The sequence below is a fragment of the Protopterus annectens genome, chromosome 5.part0, assembly GCF_019279795.1.
Source record: "Protopterus annectens isolate FY-2018-M chromosome 5.part0, PAN1.0, whole genome shotgun sequence".
Taxonomy (NCBI): domain Eukaryota; kingdom Metazoa; phylum Chordata; order Ceratodontiformes; family Protopteridae; genus Protopterus; species Protopterus annectens.
The window spans coordinates 216,233,988-216,257,916 of NC_056735.1; the positions used below are offsets into that span (position 1 = coordinate 216,233,988).

The window sequence follows — 23,929 nt, forward strand, 5'->3', positions numbered from 1 at the left end:
AAATGGATATTTTTTACACATTCGTGGTAAATATAACTATAATAGTACTGGTGTTGTATATGGAGCTTTGTGCCAGAATTGCCCGGCTTTCTATATAGGAAAGACCGAGTGGAAACTCAGAACTCGCATTTATGAACATTGTTATGACATTAAAAAGAAAAAAACTGACAAATGCTTTGTTTAGGCACAGTCATGAATTTCCAGAACATTATTTTAAATTTATAGTCATTGAACAAATTAAACCCAATGTGAGGGGAGGTCCATGGCAACTGAAATTGGAGGAAAAAGAATTATTCTGGATCCTCCGTTTAAAAGCTGTTGGATGGCCTGGATTAAATGAGCTTGCCTCTATTGGTTGTGTCTTAAAATTAAAGGCTTTATTGAGATAATTTTGTTGGCAAGGGCTTTTTTTAGATCTTTATTCATATGTTTTTACAAAAATGTATATATTTACATGTGCTGTTTCACATGTTTTTTTGTATGTATATGTTTTAAACAGGGTTGTAATGTATGGGTTTTATAATGACCTATCTCTTTAAATGTTAATTGAGGAACTGATGTCAGACCTGGGGCTTTTTTTAAAAATGGGTTGTGGCTGTTACTTTTTTGTCTGATGAAGTCTTGGTATTATCCAAGACGAAAGCGTTTACAATAAATTGGATTCTATCTGCTTCCCTACCTTGGTGTATACTTTTTGTTTTAAAGTGTTCTCTTGAAGAGTGTTAGTGAGGGGCTCTGCCTGATGTCATTTGTAATTTTGTTCCAAAAAATGAGGAGTCTCTGTGACAGGAGCCTATCCCTCCAGTATGTTCTATTTATTGTTGTAGCGAGGTTTAGCTCACTAGAGCGTGTGGCTCACAGTGACTTGGATTTCTTTAGGTGGAACATGCCCATCAATTCTGAGTTGGACATGTCTTTGTAAGTCAGGCAGAGCTCACCTCTGAGTAAGCGATATGCCACTGAGTACAGCCAGAGTTTTTTCAGTCGGGCTGCATAGGACATATGTTTGAGGCCAGTAATCCTCTTGGTGAGGTACTTTTGTGGTCTTTCCAGCTGTTGGAAGTGTCTTGTGAGGTACATCCCAAATGGGGCATTGTACTCTATGATGGGTCTAAAGAGTGATGAGTAGAGGTGCACTATAACCTCTTTATTTCTAGATGCGAACCCTTTAGCAATTAGATGGGCCACATAGAAAGATTTCCTAACTACTTTGGCAATATGATTGTTAAAGGAGAGATTACTATCTACCTGGGTCCACAGATCTCTTATTACCTTTTCTGTATTAAGGGGGCTGCCACCTATGTGGTAATTCGTGGGTGTTTTGTTTTTCCCAAACAAGATGACTATGCATTTTTTGGCATTTAGCTTCAGGCCATGACTTTGACATCAGGTGTCCATCTTATTAAGGCCCTTTTGCAGGATATCCATGTCAGCCGGAGAGTCAGTTATGGGTCCCAGTTTGCAGTCATCAGCTAACTTGGTTAGCCATAGTCCTCCTGTGTTTGCCTGCACTTCTGAGAAGTATATGCCAAACAGTAGGGGTCCCAGGACCGAGCCTTGCAGGACACCACTTGTGATTGGTTTGGAGTCAGACCTGGAGCCCACTATTCTTACCGTGTGAGTTCTGTCTGTAAGCCAGTTGGCAACCCATCTCATGACATACGGGTTTATGTTCAGGCTGGTGAGTTTTTCTGTAATACCTGAGTGGGGAATGGTGTCAAAAGCCATGGCAAAGTCAAGGTAGGCTGTGTGAACCATGTTTCCCTTGTCTATGGCCTTGGTATCTGTCTCGAAGACGTCAACCAGGTTTAGTAGGCATGAGCTGCCCTTAACAAAGCCGAACTTGGTCGGGTCAAGTGTTTGGAGGTTCTCAATGTCTTTCTTTGTTAATGAGTTCCATGATGATGTGCTCCATAGCCTTGCATACCAGGCTAGTCAGGCTTATGGGGAAATAGTTACCAGGGTCAGTTTTGGCCCCTCCTTTGTGGAGAGGAATAACCATTGCTGTGCGCCATTCTCTGGGCATGTATCCTGTGGAGAGGCTGAGGTTGAACAGAGTGTTTAGGTGGGGGGGTTAGTTCATTCTGTAGTTCTTGTAAGACGCAGCCTGGGACACCATCTGGTAAGTTGAGTAATCCATGTATGGAAAAGGGAAAAGAGCTAGAAGGGATGTGGATGACGGACTAGTCAAGGTTTGAGCAAGGGCGGAGCCAGTGATTATTTAGGTGTGATTTGAGGGCAGTTTTGAAATGAGTGCAGGAGGGTAGGGTAGTTATGGCAGGGGGAGGATGTTCCAAAGTTTGGATATGGCACAGGTAAATAGAGCTTCTCCTGCTGTGTCTTTGGCTTTGGTGATTTGGAGAAGATTCTTGTTGCTGGATCTTAAAGGTCTGGAGGAGTGGTAAGGTTGGAGAAGTGTTTGAAGTAATGGGATATTGAGGGGGTGGTTTACAAGTTTGTGAGCAAAGAAGAGTTGGTTCAAGTGTAGGAGTTGTGGGAGTTCGAGCTAGCCTAGCTCTCTAAGGGAGTCACAGTAGTGGCTGTGGTAGGATGCTTCAGTGGCAAATTTTGCAGTTTTATTATAGCATGCCTCAAGTTTGCTTAGGTCTGACTGCTTTAGGTTTGTTAGTATGGGAGATGCATAGAGCAAGGTGGAGATTAGTTGAGAGTTGGCTATAGAGATTTTGAGGAATTGGGTGCTTCTATATTATGCACCAAGTTTTTTGTGAACTTATTTTATTGTAAGGGATATGGGGTGTCAAACCTGAGATTGTTGTCAAGCTCTACACCAAGTAGTTTGGTGTTAGTTGTTGGAGAGATGATGGTGTTGTCTTTGGCAAGAATATTGAAGTTGGGGGAGCTTGGGGTAGATTTGTTGGGTTGAAAGATGAGGAGTTTGGTCTTATTAGGATTAAGTAGTAACTGGGCATTGGTTCGCCAGTTTTCTATGGATGAGAATGACTCCTGTGTGATTTGTTGGAGTTCTGTTAAAGAGGAGGCAGAGCAGATGAGGGTGGAGTCATCTACGTGCTGTATGAGAGAAGCCTGTTTGGTGGCAGTATGTAGGTTGTTGGTGAAGAGGGAGAATAGTAAGGGCCGAGGATGGATCCTTGTGGGACTCCAAGAGTAACTGGGAGGTGAGGGGATAGGTTATTCTCCCAGACAACTGATTGCTGGTGGCCGTGTAGATAGCTGCAGAACCAGTTGGTGGCTGGCTTGGAAAAAGAGAGGTTGTTGGGGAGTGGAGAGAGTAGAAGTTTGTGCGATACAATGCTGAATGCCTTAGAAAGATCCAGGAATACAGCAAAGTAGAAGAGGCCATTGTTTTTGTATTGCAGGATAGTGTTGGTGAAGGAGAGAAAAGCAGTAGTAGTACTGTGATGTGGTCTGAAGCCATGTTGGGTGTTTGAGAGGAGATTATTGGATAGGAGGTAGTTCGAGATCTGAGAGTTGATACATTTTTCAAGTTATCTTGGAGAGGGGGGAAAGGATGGTGATGGGGCAGTAGTTAGAGTGGTCAGCGGAGGGACCACCTTTGTGAAGGGGGATGATGTGCGATATTTTCCATAGTGAGGGAACATATGACTCACTTATGGAATGGTTGATTAATATGGAAATGGGATAAGCTAGGGCATCTGCAGCTATTTTTGGTATTTGGCAGGGAGGTTGTCAGCCACTAGTTTGGTGGGTTTAAGTTTTGTTAAGTTTTTTTATGTAGGAGTTGGGTACTGAGGAGAAGTGGAATGAAGGGGGGTGAATTGGGGTTGGGGTGGGTGGAACAGATGTATGAAAATGTTGTTTGGTTAGGGTTAGAATGGTTTCAGTGAAGTGTTTGTTGAAGGAGTCTGCTATACTGCAAGAAGAGGGAGGGATGGATGGTGGGGGAGGGGGTACCTACTTTTTCTGGGCGGAGGATAGAGTTAATTGTGGACCAGAATTGCTTAGGGTTGTGGTAGTTAGCATTTAGGGAAGACTGATAGTAGAGGTATTTATCTGTTTTTATTTGTTTTTTTTACCTTGTTACGCAGTTGAAAGAAGGATTGCCAATTTGAGGATTCTTTTGTTAGGCGCCAGTGCTCCCAGGCTTTATCCCTGGTTTTCATTAGGTTTCTGGTGTTTTTTTGTAGCCAGGGGGAGCACTTAGTTCTAACTTTGGCATTTCTGAGGGGGGCATGGGTGTTCAGGATGTTGAGGAAGGTACTGTTAAAGAAGTGGACGGCTTTGTCTATGTTGAGGTATTTTAGTGATGTCCAGTTTATTTTCTGGAAGGAGGAGATAAAGGAGTGGGGGTTGAAATTGGTTTTGTTTCGAATCTGTCTGTGGGTAATGGGCTTGGTAGTGTTTATGTGATGTTTTAGTAGGAAGGTAGGGGAATGGTCACTGAGGTTGTCAGGTAGACAGTCTGCTAGGTAAGATTTGGGATCTTTGTTAACTAAGATCCAGTCTAGAGTGGTGTGATTATTAGGGTTTTTGTTGATCTAAGTGGGGGTTTGGATTAGTTGTGAGAACACATGGAGATTTAGGTGGAGGGCAGGGTGGTTGTTTTTAGAAGATATCCAGTTGATGTTAAAGTCGCCAAGGATGAAAGTTTGATTCCCATTGTACATTATCCTTTTCATAAGAGATTGTGGGCTCAGCACAGGGGTATATCTATGGTATATTTATGATTATCCAGTCATTCATACTTCTTTTAATAATAATAAGAAGGACTCTGCTGCAGAGAAGAACAATTTCTTGGCAGTGTTACCTATTCCTCTATTGGGTCCTGTTTCTTGTATGGTGCAGTTGTAAGTCTCATGAATAGTTGCTTGCAGTGTTATCAGTTTTGTGAACATGTGGGGGGGTCTAGCAGGATAGGGTCAATTGATAACTTGCAGGTTAGGCACTAGTCACCCCACAGGAGATTGTATGAGATAAAGACAAGAGACCTGTAAAATCTTCCACATTGGTTCTCGAGTTTATGCCCTTCACATTCTTAGGAATCTATCAAGTTGGATATTATATTTGGACAGGTACATGCTGACAGGGGCATTATATTTCATCTGGGCCTAATAAGAGAGAAACAGAGAATGATAATGGCATATGGCAACCTAGAAGATATATCTTTGGTTAGGTAGAAGGATTTCCTAATGCCTGTACATACACAATGTTCGAAAGATAGTTCACTTTCTAGGTCCATAATAATCGTGCTGATTTTGTGTGGGGTTGTTGTTTATATAGTAAGAGCATGTATAATCTTGGTACAATACTGAACATGTTAACATTTTAACACTTAACTTTAGATCATGGTCCTAGCAGCATTAGCTTGCATGAGCCCTCTTGTTGTTATTAGGGAATCTTCCAGAGAGTTGATGATGACTGTAAAACTGCAATCATCTGTCAACTTGGTTAGCCAGAGACCCTTGACATTAGGTTGGACATAAGAGAAGTTACTAACAAATAGGACTGGCCACACTATACAGCACTGGAATGGGACTCCACTCATAAAGGACCTTCTAGTGAAGAGTTTGGCATTAATCCTGATTTCTTAGGTTCTATCTGTAAGTCAGTTTGCTGTCCAGCAGGAAGCAATTTGACTTGTTTGTCTATAATGTCTGAATGTGGAATATTAGCAAAATCTTTGGCTTGGTCAAGGTAAGCTATGTGCTCCAATCTGCCCTCACCCAAGGCTTTTCTAACTTTTAGAAAGGAGCTTACTGTACTGAGTAAACAGGATCTTCCTTACACAAACACAAACTGGTTTGGGACAAGGTATTTTAAGCTATCAATATCAATGTTTATGAAGTCCATAATGATTCACTTCATTATCATTATTTCACAGGTAAGGCTAGTAAGGCTTATTGGTCTATTGCTGCCAGGGTGTGTGATGGGGCCACAATTATAATGTAGAATGACCACAGCTGCTCTCTATGTTTCAGTTCAGTGAGTTAGTGCTCCCAGGAACATTGTCAGGCCCACTGAAGTTTTATGATGATGATGATGATTATTATTATTATTATTATTATTATCATCATCATTATTACAATTATTATTTATAAATTATGCAGAGAGCCTTTACAACTTGCTATGAGATTATCTTTAAGGGATGTAAATATAATGTCTTATGGGGGGAAGGTTTCGGGGTTCTCCATGGGAGATGTGTGAAGTAAATAATATATATAGTTTACTGCCTGGGAATGACATTAAAAACTAGGCCAATTCCTGAAGCCGGTTATCATTTTTTTTTATTTTGTGGCATCATTCTCAGCAAAAATGAGATGCTGCTGACAAAAAGCTGCATACAATCTGTAGATACATACTCTTGGAGGTCACTGAATTTCTCTTTATATAACCCAAAGATGTGTGTCTCAAGTCTTTCACATCAACATGAGCACTGGCCACTGTTGTATATGTGTGTAACTGATGTAAGGAGAAGTGAGCGCCTGAGTAATTTGTAAAATCCTAGCACACAAAGTTCAGCCAAGTGAGTGGCATGCTTGTGTGTCTCACTAAAGAATCACCAATGGCTACAATATTTCCATCTGCAGTGGCTGTTCTAGGAAGCCTTAAGGACACAGATTTACCAGCTAAGTGGCTCTTCTTGGCAATTTCATAAGATGATATTATGAGCACAATTGGTATTCTGCCTCTGTGCTGATATATAGTTTGTATATCAGGCTTATACCTCAGAGGATTTTGAGTCCTTGAAAGGGATGTTTTAAATATGTCAGCAATGAGAAGCATATTCTAGCAGAGTGACATGCCAGTGTGATGTGACTATAGTCCTAGAAGTGTATTTAGATGACAGTCCAGCCTCCAGATGTAATAGGCATGTCCCATGCTCACATGTGAAGTTATTGTATAGTAAATGTTAATGATATTAGGTAAATATGAGGCAGTTTGTAACTTTTGCCACTCAGTGTTTGGTGATATTGGGCTGATAGTGGATTGCATAAGTGCAAATTGTGGTCTAATGGCTCAATAAATTATTATACGGTAGAGAGGTGGTATATAATAAGAAAGCTAGAAAGACTGACCAGCTGCAGGTACCTAATATTGGTGGCATATAATAACAGTATTTTACCTTATGTAGATACATAATGTATGAAATATTAGCAAGATAAGAGAGAGAGAGAGATGTAAGCAAGGTAGGGGGATTATAAGTGCATATTACCTAAGCAAAGGGAGTTTATACTTTATCTACATATGTAGTAGGGCATTACCAATAAATTGTGATTTAAAGGGATTTATGTTTCACTTAGGGTTTAAGCTTTAGCCACAAGACACTACACCAAACCTCATTGGACTGAAAGAGAGGAGGGCTTAGCTATACTCTGGAAAGGGAGGGAGAGTGTACCTTAGTGTAGCAAAGATCTTCTTTGTGCAGTTTAGCCTATAGCCATGAGGCACAACCCAAAACTACTGTGAACTGAAAGAGAGGAGGACTACACTATAGTGAGGGGGGAATGAAGATGTAGTCTGCTGCAGCAGGGCAGTTGTCTGTTCAGCAAGGCTGCAAAAGATTCAACTTGCTGCAGGAAAATGCTTCCATGCTGTGCTATGGGACGTGCTATGCGAAGAAATGAGCAGTTGTACAAACACAAAATACTTCAATGTAAGGGGATGATATAAGGTCACTCCATGTTATGGAGAGTGCTGCACCATACAGCCGCACGATATGCACCATGCACCCCAGCCAATGAGGTGTAATGACTTCCAAACTAGAACAATATATCTGCTTCAAAAAACATGTACAGGTCATCATGAAAGTGCTTACTACTATGCCTGGCATTAATGGATACTTAGAACACAGACACATTCACCTTCTCTATCAAGATAAGGCAACCCTAAGTATTCTAACTATACAACAAGCAATATGCACAATAAACAGAAAAAGTCAATAATGCATTAGCTTTTAGATGAAAAATGAAACAGAAATAGTCATGATCCCAGTGTGCAAGGAACTAGTTTGAGGTCAAACCCTGTAGTCACAATTCAGGAGCAGAAATAGCAAAACCGTTCAGCTCATAGCAGGCTGGCAAAATGTAGTACAATGGAACCTGTAATAGAGCGATATATCATCTTAAGAAAACATCTGATAACCAATTGTGAAACTGCCTAGTTATTTGTCTGGCATGAGAGAATGCCCAGAATACCTAGGTGTTCTAATTAGTTAGATAACAACTAGGTGTTCTAATCAGGCAGGTAGCAACTAGATGTTCTAATTAGGCAGGTAACAATAAGTACAGTAAGCAGTAGGAATCAGAACAAGTTCAACAATATAATAGCTTTTAGATGAAAACCAAAATAAATAGTTACTCCCCAAAAGTAGAAAAAAAATTCCTGCCTTCACATGTGAATGTTAGTGAACAGAATCAATGCCTATTGTCACCAAAGGAGTTTCAGCATTTGCTCCTGCAAATTTGTAGAATCTATTCAAACCATATAATATACTTTTGAGACTTCAACATGAATGTTTCCATCCACTCAGGACACTAATTATCGGTGTTTTAAAGTTGTTGTCTTTCAGCTTTTCCCGGTTAGGGGTCGCCACAGCGGATCTCCGGTCCGCTAATGATTGGCAGTAGATTTTTCACGAACACCGAGGTGCCAGCTCGACTTCCAACCTTCAACGAAGGCACGCCCATTTTATGCATGTCTTTCGATTGCCATCCAACCATGGGGAGGACATGCAGACTCCACACAGAAGGCACTCCCCACACACACTCCAGCCCAGAATCGAACGGGAGAACCTCTTGCTGTGAGGCAACAACACTACCACGGCACCACCGCGGCATAGACATCAGTGTTTTAATGTAACATTTCTAAATATTTGTTAACATCAAGAGTGGAAACAAGACACGCTTTGCTCCAAATACTGCTGCATTATTATCATGCGGTATGCCACACTAGTGTTGTGAGATGAACCTGTGTAACCAGCCATAATGCCTTTGATATGCCCCTACCTCAGCTGAAATAGCTTTGGTACGGTTACTCAACATTACCATACATTACTTATGAATTCAACCTGGTATTCTCTGTTGTACCAATTTCTCTGAGTTTCTTTTTTCCAGAGCCACCATCCAGTGCCTTCTTCCATTACTTCCCTCCCATGATAACATTCCTAAGCATTTTTGAATTTAGCTATGCCCTGCATTCACTTGTGGTTTCTTTGATTCATTTGTGCACTCTCACTTTTTTGTTGTTGTGTATTTCCATTCAATACAAAGAAGAAAGAAATGAGGATAATATTGTTTCCTTATGCATGTGTAATAAATTGCTATGCAGGATGGAGCTCGACATTCCTTGCCATCAAATAATTGAGTGTCTACTTAGCAAGTGGGTCTATAATTCATGTCACATCCAGCTATTACCTTTGTGGTACACACAGCATTGCATAAAAGACCCAATCTCCACTCCAAAGAAGAAAAAAACTTTCAGTTAGAGTAGAAAGAGTGCTGGATGCTGTTACATCCAAAGAGTGGAAGAGCAACACATGACAAATGACAACGATTGCTTCATGTAATTTGAGAGATGCAAGATAACTTGCTCTTAGCCAGAAGGTGAAAGTATTAAAAATTATCTAGTTCACAACATTCAGACAACCTTTATGCTTGCTTCATTCATATTCTTTGTACAAACAATTATTCATTTTCTACTCCTTAATGACTTGTAATGAGTTTAAATAAATCATTTTTATGTTTAGCCATTGCCTTCCAAAGTACCAGGGCACCAGTAAGCACAGTGTTACATCTTATCTTCTTGAAGAATAAGTACAACAGAGGTTGATAGATTAAAGGTATTTGAATGGAAACTGTAGTGGTTACTGAGGAAAACAAATTTACATAATCAAAATATTTCAGCAAGGCAAAAATATGGAGTTTTACATTGATTGTGTTGTTTGAAATATATAACATATGTGACTTTGTGAGAGAGAGCGAGAGAGAGAGAGAGAGAGAGAGAGAGTGTGTGTGTGTGTGTGTGTGTGTGTGTGTGTGTGTGTGTGTGTGAGTGTGTGTGTTTTGTGGGTCGATTTGTGGATGTTGGTCTGTGTCTGTAAATCTTCAAAAACAAGTACTTAGTGGTCAAAGCTAATAATGATAGTTCATCTGTTTTCTGTTATTGCTGTTCCTATAGCCACTTTGTTGGATCTGGGGCCCTCATACTCTGGCATAATAATCCTCTCATTAATCAATGTCTCTCTGCATGTTGTCCTCCTTGTGAAGTACTGCTCAGTTGTTTAACCAAATCAACATATCAGAGTGTAAGGATTCTATTCCGTCTCCTGTGCAGAAAAGAGATCAAGTCCCACGATGATCTCCTGCAGATAAAGGTAGACCATGAAGATCCTGTTCTTATTATACAATGATTGGCCATTAACATTCAAAAATGAGCATGCTGATTGGTCAGCCCAACCAGTCTGCCCATTGTAAGTTAAGCATATACCAAAAGAAGAAAGTCCAATCACCCAGATGTTCTTCTGTTAATATATGCTGCAGCTTTTTAGTTTTCTTGACTGTAAAAAAAAAATAGTTTGAAATCCAGACAGGTCTGATGTATGAGAAAGACAGGGCAGAGAAAATAAAAGAAAAATCAGGTACATTATGCAAATCTAAAGAAACACACCTGCTTTTCCTTTATTTTCTCTCTCTTGTCTCTCTCATACCTCCCAAGTGTACTGATTTCATACTGTGTAAAAAAATAATTTAAAAAAAAAGAAGAAGCAAAGCAAATCGTCCTTTCTCTGTTGCTTCCTTTTCAAAGCACTTAGGTACTGTATAAGTGTGGGAACATAAACCCCATAGGCATACGCAGTACATCAAAAAAGCCTCAGAATACAAAAACAAAGCAGAAGAACACCACAGCACCATAATACAAGGAAATTATTTAAGAAAAGTAAGTAATTTCTTTTCTAAAATAATGTCATTGTATAATAGTAATAACCCATGGCTAGGTGTGGGTAAGTCAGCATTACCCACACAAAGCCATGAGTTATTGTTATAGCATTACACAAGTAAAGAATCCATACAAAATGATTGGGATATATCAATTTTTTATGATGAGATTAAAATATGATGCATGTATAATGTAGAGTTTGCAGTTATTAACCAGAGAAACTAATAACATAGCAAGGATACTGCAGTCAACTTGACAGTACAAAACATGGACTTAGTCTTTAACAACTAAAGTAGGAATTTTGCAGATATTGTTCAAGTCTGTATCCACTATCTGAAGGTCACATAGCCCTGGAACCAAGGGGAAATCATCACTATCCCCACATTATGTGATCTTTGAAGCAATGCAGCCACTGTATAATATCAGTTTGTTTGTGTCTTTCGGCTTTTCCCGGTTAGGAGTCGCCACAGTGGAACTCCGGTCCGCTAATGATTGGCAGTATATTTTTACATACTGGCTTGCCGGGCCTAATGCACAGTCTTCAACAAAGGAACACCCATTCACGCATGTCGCTACAAAGAAGATGCTCTAACTGAGAATCGAACGGGCAACGTCTAACTGTGAGGCAACAACGCTACCGCAGCACCACCACCACCACACTGTACAATATCAGTGACTTTTCATTTAAAAGGGTCCATATAGTGAAATACTAAATACTGATTTTACCATACTCAGTAAAAAAAAAAAAAAATGAATAAATAAATAAAACATATGTGCGTCCTGTAAAGTGAAATCTGGATGCACAAATTTCTTCTACTTTTTTATGCAAACTAAAGTGTCATTTTTCTGCAAAATGTCACAAAATGTTCATTTGTTCACTTCATTGTGGCTGAAAATCTGGTAATGTGCACCTGAACCCATTTTATGTCCATTTGATACAGATAATTCACAGATGCACCACCCATATTTCACTTTAGAAAGATCACAATTTATTCATAATGTGCAGGTTTAGAAGTTCATAGGTCAATTCTAGGCTTACTGCCCTAAAGGAACGTTTTAAGCCTAGTCAGAATGAAACCATGCACCTGGTGTTTATGAGGTGAAGACCATAACCACTATGGCAAACTTGCTCATACTGAGGATATGCTGGAATATTTCTTTCTTTTTATAATCACAATGCTAAATACAAATATGTGTTTACATTTATGCATGCAGTGCTACTACGAAATTTTCTCAGAAATGTAAAAAATGTGCTTTGCCTCACAGTGCTGGAATCATTTTGACACTCCTGTCACACAACACATAAACGGTGGTAGCACTGATTAACAGAATATAGAAATAGTAGTAACACTCCTCCTGCTGCATGTTATTTATGCTTCAGTGATCATAATAGCGCAGAGTACTCAGTTTATCATTCTCAAAGCCATTAGTTTTCTATCTTTCAATTACATGTGAATCTTTTCTGGTTGTTTCTGAAATTTCAGCAGAATGCCATATCTAAGCATGACTAGAATAAATAACACTAGTTCTAACCATGTGGTTCCCCATTCTGTTTTCTGCTTCTCTTTATCTCTGAGTGTCTCCTCTGCTCACTTTCTGTTCCTCTTCTCTACTTCTGTCTCTGTCTCTGGTACCTCAGCTACTGAAAATGAAAGGAAAATATGGCTTCTCGTGACACTAGTTTAATGAAGGAAAATGCTGTGAACTGCTAGAAGAGTTAGGTAGTAGATACTCAAAACAAGTATAATTACTTATGCCATATTAAAGAGGGAAAAGGGTTGATGGTGTGGGCTACTGAAAACAAAGAAAACACAGATTTGTTGCAAGTATATGCAAACTGTTTATGATGAGCAAGAAAATAAAATAAGGTTAGGTTAGATATAAATTAATTTGCAAACCTTGAAATACTAGAGCTAAACCAATATTCACAGAAATTAGAAGAATATTTTTACATGACCCCAGGTTTATAAATATACATATTATGAAGAGAAAAGAATTTATATATTTTTCGAAACAATGCTATATTGATTTTGGAGACTGAGCAACTCTTGACAATTAAGCAGTTGAAACAATATATGTTATATGTACTTATCTTCACAAAAAGATGCATTCTTAATAAGAACATAGATACACACACGCACACACACACACACACACACACACACACACACACATACACACACACACACACACACGCACACACGCACACGCACACGCACACACACACACACACACACACACACACACACACACACACACACACACACACACACACACACATACAGTTCAGTGTGTGGGATGAGCAGAGTGAAAAAAAAAAGATTCATATTCCATAACTCATTACTAAGAAAAATAATTAGAGATTCACCTGCAGTATTGTATTTTGCAATATATGCAGATTAAAAGTTTGTGAAACTGTTTACATATTTTGTCTGTAGGAAATTATTGTACATGCTATACTGACATATTTTCTAAAAGGCACATCTCTAGAAAAGAAATTACTGCACTTGTTAAGTGATTTAAATTCTATGCAGTGCTAAAATCAGCTCATAGCTCAGGGATTTGCAGAAAAACAGAGACTTGCACCAAACCTTTGTGTTAGTGTTAATTTGAAAGCCAACTGCGACTAGCCTCTGGCAGTAATCCCCTTATGGAAGGCTTTGCATTCTTGCCAGCTGTTAATACCATACACTTGGACCTTTACTATTTCAGATGTATGGGGCATGTGCCAAAGTTTTACTGAAAGCTACTATAAAATGAAAACAATTTTATAAATCTGTTCCTGATTATAAAATCTGATAAGAGTCTGTAGCATTTTGCAATATGCTGGTCTGCTACATCAAGCAGCGACACATAATATTGAAAGAAATCTGGCAGTGAGATTTGAAACAAAGTATGTTGAACACACAACATTGTTACACAGAGCCAAGACTGAATAGACACTTATAATCTGCTTTCTCTTCTGGTAGCTTGATAGGTAATTTTCTACTGTGCTGAAAATGGAATAGCAGCTTGTAATAATGAAATTAAAAAAGGCATATTTGCAACACAGAGATATAAGCACAACTGTAACAGAACTGCATGGGATCCTATATCATTGCAGAGCAAGGCATCCTGTCTAATATGTGGTTTATGTCTAATCAGTTTTCAATATTTCTTTCTTCTGCTCTCAAATGTTTTAAATACGTTTTAGGGATCAACCAACCCATGGTCAGATTTGCTGGTGTGTTGATCTGGTGCTTAAAATGTCTGTACTGATAGTCATTCTTAACTCCATTCTCTAACACATGCAGTCCCATACCTCTCTGTGGGAAGATCTTCTTGGCTCCCATCACACTGATGAGGAGTACCATTTCCTTTTTAAGACATCCCATGCCACGTGTGTATCAACATTACTGTACTCCCTCAAACAAAATGCACCATTTTGAGCCTGACCTTGTAGACAATGGATTGTGCATCAGCATTCACCCTTAAACCTCAATTTCTCATCAGGGTTGTGACACAAAACTCCTCAAACCATCAATGACAGGAAAAAAGAGCAAGTAGCAGGCTCTTTCATTTTTCTCCTGATTATAATTGGACCTAAAATGTGTGTTGTTAATCAAGAGGATTTGCCTCCTCTTGAAACTATACATAACATTCTAGTTGCACCTTTTCACCATAAACTGAATAAAAGTTGAATGGTTGAAAAACTTTTGCCTGTCTGTGACTTTATTCTTTTCAGCAGCCTTCCAGGAACATTGTCAGGATCCATGGAAGTAGTGTTTCTAATTTTGGAAAGTGCCAAATGACATGTTTTAACTTGATTACAGGTGGGAGAAGAGAGTGGAGAATGATGTTTAGGGAAGGGAGGGTAAGTGTAGTAGAAATGGAAGAGAATTTGTCTACAAGAATATTATCAATGTTCTTGGAATCAGAGAAGGAGGTAGCACTGGAGATCAGTTCAGTGCCAAATTGCTGGTTAGTTCTTTACTTTTTAATGTAGCTAAATAAGGCCTTATAGCTGTCTTTTGAAAATGTTGCAACCCTATGTTTATAGTTGGCCTAACATTTCCTAATGGTTTGTTTGAGAAAGTTAACTTACCAGTTTTAAATCCCTTTTATATTAATGAAGTGAACATTTTTAGTGATGGCTAGGAGATTTTTCTTTTTATTATATAGTTTTCTTGGAGTAAAATTCAGAGGTGTAGGTAGTAACCCAATTTACAAAGCTTTCTGGAGAAACATGCCATTTATGATTATAAATAAAATCAGTACATAGGACATAATCAGTTTTGGATTAATCCCTAAATACAGATGAGATATTAGGGGCTAAAAAAGGTTTTCATAAAGAGACTTACAGAGAAAAAGATCAGATATGACTAGGATGGAGGTAAGCAGGGTGGTGCAATCTCAACAAATGTTTGTGAGGACAAGATCAAAAAGAATAGCAGTGGAAGAAAGTTGTTAATTGTAATGGCACATATAAAGTCCAGAAATCTCTTATCTGTAAGGAAGGATAATTCATTCCTGAAGTGTAAGAGATGCAAGATATTTTTAAAAGTTACAATGTGCTATGTTTTTCAAGAGTGCTTCCAGATTTTGCAGTCTTGCCATAAACCAAACCCTAACTGATTGCATTATAACAGTGGGTGGAGAAAACATTGTTTGAAATGACAGTTTAAAGTATTAGTAGCCATAGTACTGGTGACATTTTAAGTGCTGGTAGCCATAGTACAGGACATTATTGTAGAAAACATCTCATAAAAGTAATGAGCATTTGGAGCAAGTGCAATTAAGAATAATGAAGGAACACTGCAAGAAGTAAACTAAACATTTTTCGGGGACCTGTGACACATGCTCCATCTAAATTAGGTACCCCCGTGGTTCAACACCTTTACGTAAGGGAATAATTGTTGTTTTCTCTTAATTTACATATTCCATCTGTCTTTAAGGTATCATGACCTGAAAGTTGCTATAATTAGTGTATAAAGGTAGGAGTTCACAGCTTCATATACTAGTGAGTGTAGGGGGGCATGGTCTCCAGAAAAAACACATTTTTGGACTTAAAATCCTTAATATTTCTATAATATTTATGTATCATTTTATATTTTGGCATCATTTTCTGAATTTCAGTAGTTTGGAGTTAAAGTTACAATGATCAGTGATTCAGAATTCATTCAAATATTAGATATCTCATTTTATGATGTCTGAGCAGCTGCACTAAAACCTAGCTATGCCTTTACATCTGTTAGTTATCAATGACTAAATTCTTCTTTACCATGACATACATTATTTTTTCAGGTTTAGAGAAATTCTATTATAAACTTTTTCTAAAGTATTATTCTCAATTGAGACATTCAGTAAGCATGCTTATATACGACTGTGTGTGTATTCATGGCATACTAATTAGACTAGCTCGTCTTGGCTTTACAAGTTTTGGTTTTATTTAGACTTGTTGCTAGTACTTTCAATTCTAAATTGCTGCTTAACTAAAGGACCAGGTCTTTTTAGATGTGTGTGTGTGTATATATATATATATATATATATATATATATATATATATATATATATATATATATATAGTATATTTTATTGTATATCTTAGAGTAAGTTTTTGTACACTGCTGCCTAGCTGACTTAGTATCTGTAGATATTTTAACCTTGCCTACTGCTATTCTTGAAGGTTTCTTTTGTGCAGATACTGTGTAGCAATACATTTTGTTGTTTAACACCTGCTGCTTTTACTGGTGCATGTGCTTATATTGCTCTGTTTCCTTAACATTTTTCTCTCTACTTCCCTTCAAGCGTGCAACCCTCCTGCTAGTGTTAACCCCCCAGCTTCAGTGTGCTGCTGTCTACCAGAGGCCCTGAGAAAATTTTTAGTAAAGTTTCTGATACCTCCTCCCAGTATAGGGAAAAGAGCCTCATCCTCCTATGCTGTACTGCCTTTGAGATGTAGAGAAAATACATTTGGAAGTATGTGTATAATACTTCTTACAGCCTATCTTAATTTTGTTTAAGTGAATGCTCCCTGCCAGGACAACAAGCAGCTATAGCTTCCTAATCTTTAGCCCTATATCCCACATTTATCCTCCCCATTGAATTGCCCCCCTCATTCTATCTACTTATTTACTTTTTTTTCTCTTTCTTCTATTTCCCCACTTTTACTCTTTTGTTTGCTATGGCGTAAGCCTTAATATATAGTACCTACTGTGACCACTAGAGGGCAGTAGTACCATTTTATTCCCTAATTCTTACTTGCTGTAAGCTTTTAGTAATTAAACTAGTTTCTGACTCTTTTTCTACCTCCGTTACCTCCTAAACTGTATCCCTATACTACTGTATCTACCCTTATCTGCTCTCCACTCTCTCTACCATCCTAGATACCTTACTTAGAACTCAACTCCCTACCTTGCTGGTTGTTTTTTTTTTCCTCTGCACTAGTTCTCTTGGCTCTACCCCACTCCATTCACCCTGTGTGCTCACTCTGCTCCCCTACCCTACCCCCAATTCTCACCCACCCCCAATGGTCCTAGACTTAAACTTCCTAAACCACACCCTCTCCCCTACCCTACCTATCCTCTTCTTCAACCAATCTAGGCAACCTAACAGCATCCCTCTTCTACCATCTATCTCCTTATTCCAACTTTCACCAGTACCTTTACCCTAACTACTTTTCCCTATTATTTTTCCCTTACAATTCTTCCTTTTAAGACTTTACCTACTACCAGTTCTACTTTTCTCTTATCCCTGCACAATCTTTTTTGCAGCTGCACAAGCAACCTTGTTGCAGCTGTACAGGTAATCCTAGTAATATGCCTACAATAAATAAAGCTCTCCAAACTAAGTTAATACTCATAGCCATACTTATACCAGTATTCACTTCTGCCTATCTCCTCACCTCCTTTGAAAAGGTGAAATATTTCCACTACAACTACTCTCAAAAACAAACAGCCATTCACTCTGCCCTTACTCATTTTCAAATAAATATTACATCCACTCCCTGCTACTTGCTAGCCAAATACCATCGCCTCACACAAATTAAATTCCATAACACCACTGTGAGGAAATTAAAATATCTAACTAGTTTCATCTATAACCCAGTTTCTAGACTAAAAGCTCCCACCTCAAAAGATGGTGACATCCACCCCAACCCAGGCCCAACCAATGTTTCCACAGCAACAACTCATAGCACCACTCCCTCTACCCTACCTACCTACCTTGACCAGTCTCTGCAACTCCTTATTAATAGGACATTTTAATATCCGTAGTATTAGCAACAAAGTTGCCCATCTCCATGTGCTTCTTGACATTCATTCCTTTAATATCTTCTGTCTTACAGAAACTTGGCTAAAACCAGGAACTAAGGATATTGAGATAATTCCCCCAGGTTATAATATATTGAGACTTGACCACACGGAACGTAAGGGTGGAGGAGTAGCCCTTCTGTTTAAAACTAGATTACACATCTCCTAAATACCCTATATCCTCCCCAAGATAGTAAGGCGGAAGTCCTTATCTCTAGACTTCAACTCAATACTAGCAAATCCCTAAACATCATCTGTATCTACCTACCTCCTGGTAATAATAGCACTACTATAGAGGAGACTTTAAGCTGGGTATCTACTAGTTATCCACAAGAAACAGTTATACTAGGTGACTTCAATACTGACTGGAAGTGTGTCAATACTGACAACCCTTCCTCACATATTAATCTTTATGGATTCAGTCAAACAATCTCTACCACTACTAGAATTAACAAACCAAACAAAAAAGAGTATCTTAGATTGGATTCTTATTAACATACAACAACAAACTTATAAAGTAGGAACTTTGCCTGATGATGTAAGTGACCATACTTTAACTTACATTATAAGACAAAAAAATGATATTCCTAACTCTCCCATGTACAGGATCTCATGGTCCCATAAACACTTTAACCCTGTAATTTTCCAAAATGAACTTAATGCCTGTGACTGGACCCCTCTAAAAACTCTCCCACTCAAAGAGGCTGTTAAATATTCCAACTCTAAATTATTAACAATCCTAGATGAACACGCACCCAAACGGTCTATTAAAATGAAGTCTAAGACAGCCCACTGGCTGTCAAAAGGCAGTAGACAAAAGATATTGCTGAGGAATAAACATTGGGCTAAGTGGAGAGCTACCAGAACTATCTCTGAGCAACAAACCTTTAGACAATTGAGAAATATTACAAAAAGAACCATACTCACTGACAAAAAGAACTACTATTGGAAACTACAGCAAACCCACCATAATAATTCACAAAAGTTCTCGTCAAGAATAAATAGACTCCTACACCCTGGGAACTCTAGCACACCATCTCCACTAGGAGCTGATAATAATACCCCCCCAGCAAACTGCCAACACCTTCAATACCTTCTTTACAGACACCATACAATCTTTAGCCCGTCAACTATCCACAGACAATGCTAGTCTCCCTATCTCTTTACCTGATACTCTACCAACCTTCCAACTACAACCCATCTCTACTACTTACATCCAAAAAATCATCCAAAAGCTTAAACCATGTACCCCCTCTGCAGACCAGTTACCATCAGAATACTTGCAAAAAACAGCTAAATCAGTTGCCTGTCCTATATCCATCCTTATAAATAGAACCATAAACTAGGAAATCATCTTAGACATCTGGAAAATCTCCCACATAATCCCTTTACATAAAGGTGGTAACTCTAATGATTATTCCAATTACATACCCATAACTCTCTTATCACCTTTAGCTAAAGTCATGGAAAAATGCATTCATCACCGTCTAATAGACCACTTAACCCAACACAACATCTTAGCTAACTGCCAGCATGTCTTTAGACCATTTCATAGTACCACTACAGCTCTTCTTTCTTTCACCAACTCCATCAACTATAACCGTAATAACAATAGCCTCTGTTCCACACTCTTTATTGACCTGTCAAAAGCTTTTGACATGGTAAACCACCCCCTACTCATAAAGATCTTTGAATCCCTCTCTCTAGACACCAAGGCTGTCCTCTGGTTCAAGTCCTACCTTAACAATAGGCGACAGGCAGTTCTCTGGGAAAATAAGCTATCTTCCCACCCACCCGTCTCCTTTGGAGTACCTCAGAGTTCCATTCTAGGACCTCTTCTTTTCTCTTTGTTTATCAATGACCTCCATGTAGCAATCCCTCAAGCCACCTGTATACAATATGCAGACAAGTCTACGCTCATTTGTTCTGCCAACTCTATATCTGAACTACATTCTCTAACCCAGAAAGTATTCAGCACAGTAGAGGCTTGATTCTTGAAATGCTGCCTCCATTTGAAAGCCAAAAAGACCAAGCTCTTACTTTTTACACCTAACAGTAAGTCCTCCCCTATAGATTTCTCAATCAAATCCAATAATGGCACCCTTATATCCCCAGACTCTACTACCAAACTGCTAGGAATCACAATTGACAATAACCTCACCTTTGATAACCATATTCATAACTCCATTAAAACAGTAAATAGAAAAAATAGGCTCCTTATATAGAATAAAAGCCTTCTTAACTCCAACATCCAGAACTACAGTTGCCCACTCCCATTTAATCTCAACTCTTCTTTATGCCTCACCCATATATACTAACCTAAAAAAAGTAACCTCATCAAACTAGCTAACTCCTATAATAATATAGCCAGATTTGCCACTGGGAACCCATTAAAACTCACCATTGTCAGAACCTACAACAACTAGACTGGATAGAACTAAAAAACATTTTGTTACTCTCCCAACTTGCCATTGTTCATAACATATTTTACCAACCAAACAACATCCCAGTACTTTCCAACCTTATTACCACCTATAGGAATCTCAACTCCTTACGCTCCTCTAGCAAACTTCTTGCTAGCATAAGCAAGTCTAATAACTTGGCTGGTGACTCCTTGTTCTCCAATACTGCTGGAAAAAACTGGAACCTTCTGCCACCCGATCTAACTTTACAACCCTCCCTCCCACTCTTTAAACAAAGGCTCAAGAAACATCTTAAAACACGCTGGTTATGCCCCTATTGCAACCCTGACTAATCCTCTGCTTTCTCTACTGCTATTTCTATACTGCCTCCTCTCACTAATCAATACTACTATACCCCTCTGAAAGTAGTAACTATCACTAGTAAATTAAATAACTTTGACATGAATGTAAATTTCGCATGCTTTGTATATTACCACAGATATACTGTAAAGTGACTTACCCTATCCTGTAAGATTATAGCTAATCAATGCAATTTTCCTCTCACTAATACTCAGTACTTAATATTGTAATATCCTGTCTTTGTATAATTGTGCATGATATATTTGTGTGTTACTATATTTCTGTGTTACTAATGGAGCTTTTCTCCCCGGGCCTCTACTGAAAATGGAAATATAGCCAGCTGGACTATCCCAGTTAACAATTGTAAAATAAAATAAAATAAAATTGTTTCATTGATTGATTGATTGATCTTTTGACTGGTTCATTCAATCATCCAATCATTGTCACAGTAATTCAGAGTGCAATACCACATGCATGTCTTTCTTGAATGGAATGCCAATTCCTTACATGATGTGCACACATAGACAGAGTAAAAGTAACACACACACACACACACACACACACACACACACACACACACACACATTTACCACTTGAGTAACTTCTTCATTTGTGTCTTTTGGTGGTAGCTGGAAACCAGAGGCCATAGCAAAAAGCTACATTAACATAGGGACTACATACAAATTTCACATAAAAGGAATCTCAAAGGAGAATTAAAATATTGATTCAACTTTGTCACTTGCAGTTTACCCATACACTTGAATATATTAGAATTATGTTGTCCTTGCTCAGAAGCACATTTACTGGGAACAATTCTTATTAAATTATTATTGATTCTGGAACAGATTCAGACACATTTTATCTTACACTGATCTGTCTTTTTAGCTTTTGAGGATAACTTTGTTGTAAACTTCTCTTTTTTTTTTTTTTGGGGGGGGGGGTAGTGGTTTTTACCTATCCTATAGAAATGAACCTTAGCAGTAAAAATGGCAAAGTTAACAATGATCAGTAAAATGTTTTTTCAGGCGGCTGAAGGCAAATAATTATCGAGTCAAAAATCAAAGGATCACTCCGTGCTTCTCATCTCCTAAAATGCTACCACAAACAAATTTAACTGTGTTGACTTCCTCAATAATGTCATGTTAGCAACATGAGCCTACCTCTCCTACAGTCATCCTCTGCCCTCCTTTACATTCTGCTATTCTACTTCAAAAAGATTAGACCCAAAGACACAAAAACACAAACAGGCCAATATCGAATAGATACAACCCCAGGTTCAGATAACCTAGTCTCTCCATACATTCGTCTTTTTTGTAAGGACTTCCTCTCCTACCTCTCAGTCACATGAACAACTTCTTCCTGACTAATGATATTATGTTCTAGATTTGATAAACAGTTATAGCCACTCCTATTTCAAAATAAACAAAGTCAGCAAATACTACACAATACTGCCCTATCTCAGTACGTCCCACATTATGTAAAATACTAGAAAAAAATAATCTACAACCAAATCACTGCATATTTTTATCTTCTATCCAGGAAACTATACAGATTTGGGTCTGGACACAGCAGCATAACAGCTCTGTACTCCACTCAGTGATGACATTCTATCCAATATGAACAAAGGCAACCTGACAGAAGTGGTCTTTTTTAACTCATAAAAGCCTTTGATCTGCTTGACCATAACTCACATCTTGGCAAAGTATCTAAAACAGACTTTAGTGATGATACAGAGCTTTGGTTTGTAAATTTCCTCACCAATAGATCCTTCAAGGTGAAAGTGGGCACCTCTACCTCAGAGTCAGTATCACTAATGAAGGAGTTCAACAAGGATCCCCTTTAGTCCCTTTGCTCTTTTCCATATTTATCGACAAACTGTCTACAGTGCTCACCCAGATAGCTCTAATTCTTTATGGAGACAACACAGTCATCTTCAGTTCAAACAAACCCCAATCTGTCATACAAACTCACCTCTAAGATAACCTCCAAACACTCAGCTGATGGCAAATATACAAGCTTATACTTAATCCCTCAAAAACAAAGACAATACTCTTTGGAACCATTCAAAAATATCCAAAGCACTCATCTTCCATAAAATTAAAATGTTAACAGCACTACCATAAAAACTAGGGGAGGAAATGGTACCTCTGGCTTGAGAATATCCATCATCACAGCCATAGCAATGTTTTTCTGTGTCATTAAAAATACCCTTTTTGATTTACTTTAAAGTTAGGGACTGAAAAAAAAAATGCTAAATTTGAAGACCAAACAGAAAATAGGATGACTATATATATATATATATATATATATATATATATATATATATATATATATACATATATATATAAAGACTGATATGTATGTGTGTGTGTAATATATATATATATATATATATATATATATATATATATAAATATATATATATATATATATAATATATATATATATATATATATATATATATATATACATTTATACACACACACACACACACACACACACACACACACACACACACGTGTGTGTATGTTTGTGTGTCTGTGTGTGTGTGTGTGTGTGTGTGTGTGTGTGTGTGTGTGTGTGTATATATATATATATATATATATATATATATATATATATATCATTAAAACTTCAATTATACTAATAAAATAAAACTAACTGCCTATGGAAAAAGAATACAGACCATTAGTATGTGTTTTTTTAGCTTTCATTCCTTTTACTTTGCTGGAACTTCATCAGAATAACAATTCAATGCATACACAATCTTTAAATAGAGTATAGTTGACATATGAATATAAATTACAAACAACCAATCCCATCCTAGTAGGGAGAGAATGTACTTAAAGAACACTCCAAGAAATTTAAAAAAAGAAGTTATGTCTTACCATAATGTTCCATCTGTGTTGTACATCTTTGTTCATTCATTGCAGATGGGACATCAGTTCCATCCTTGGAACTGATATGGCCGTTCCCCAGCTTGTGCAAGCCAAAAACTCTCAG

General features: G+C 38.0%; 1 protein-coding gene across 2 annotated transcripts in view; it reads left to right on the forward strand.

Annotated features, from left to right (window-relative positions):
- The window catches only part of GRM5 (glutamate metabotropic receptor 5), a 1,888,276-nt gene that overhangs the window by 274,989 nt on the left and 1,589,358 nt on the right, over nt 1-23,929 (forward strand). The window lies entirely within an intron of this gene.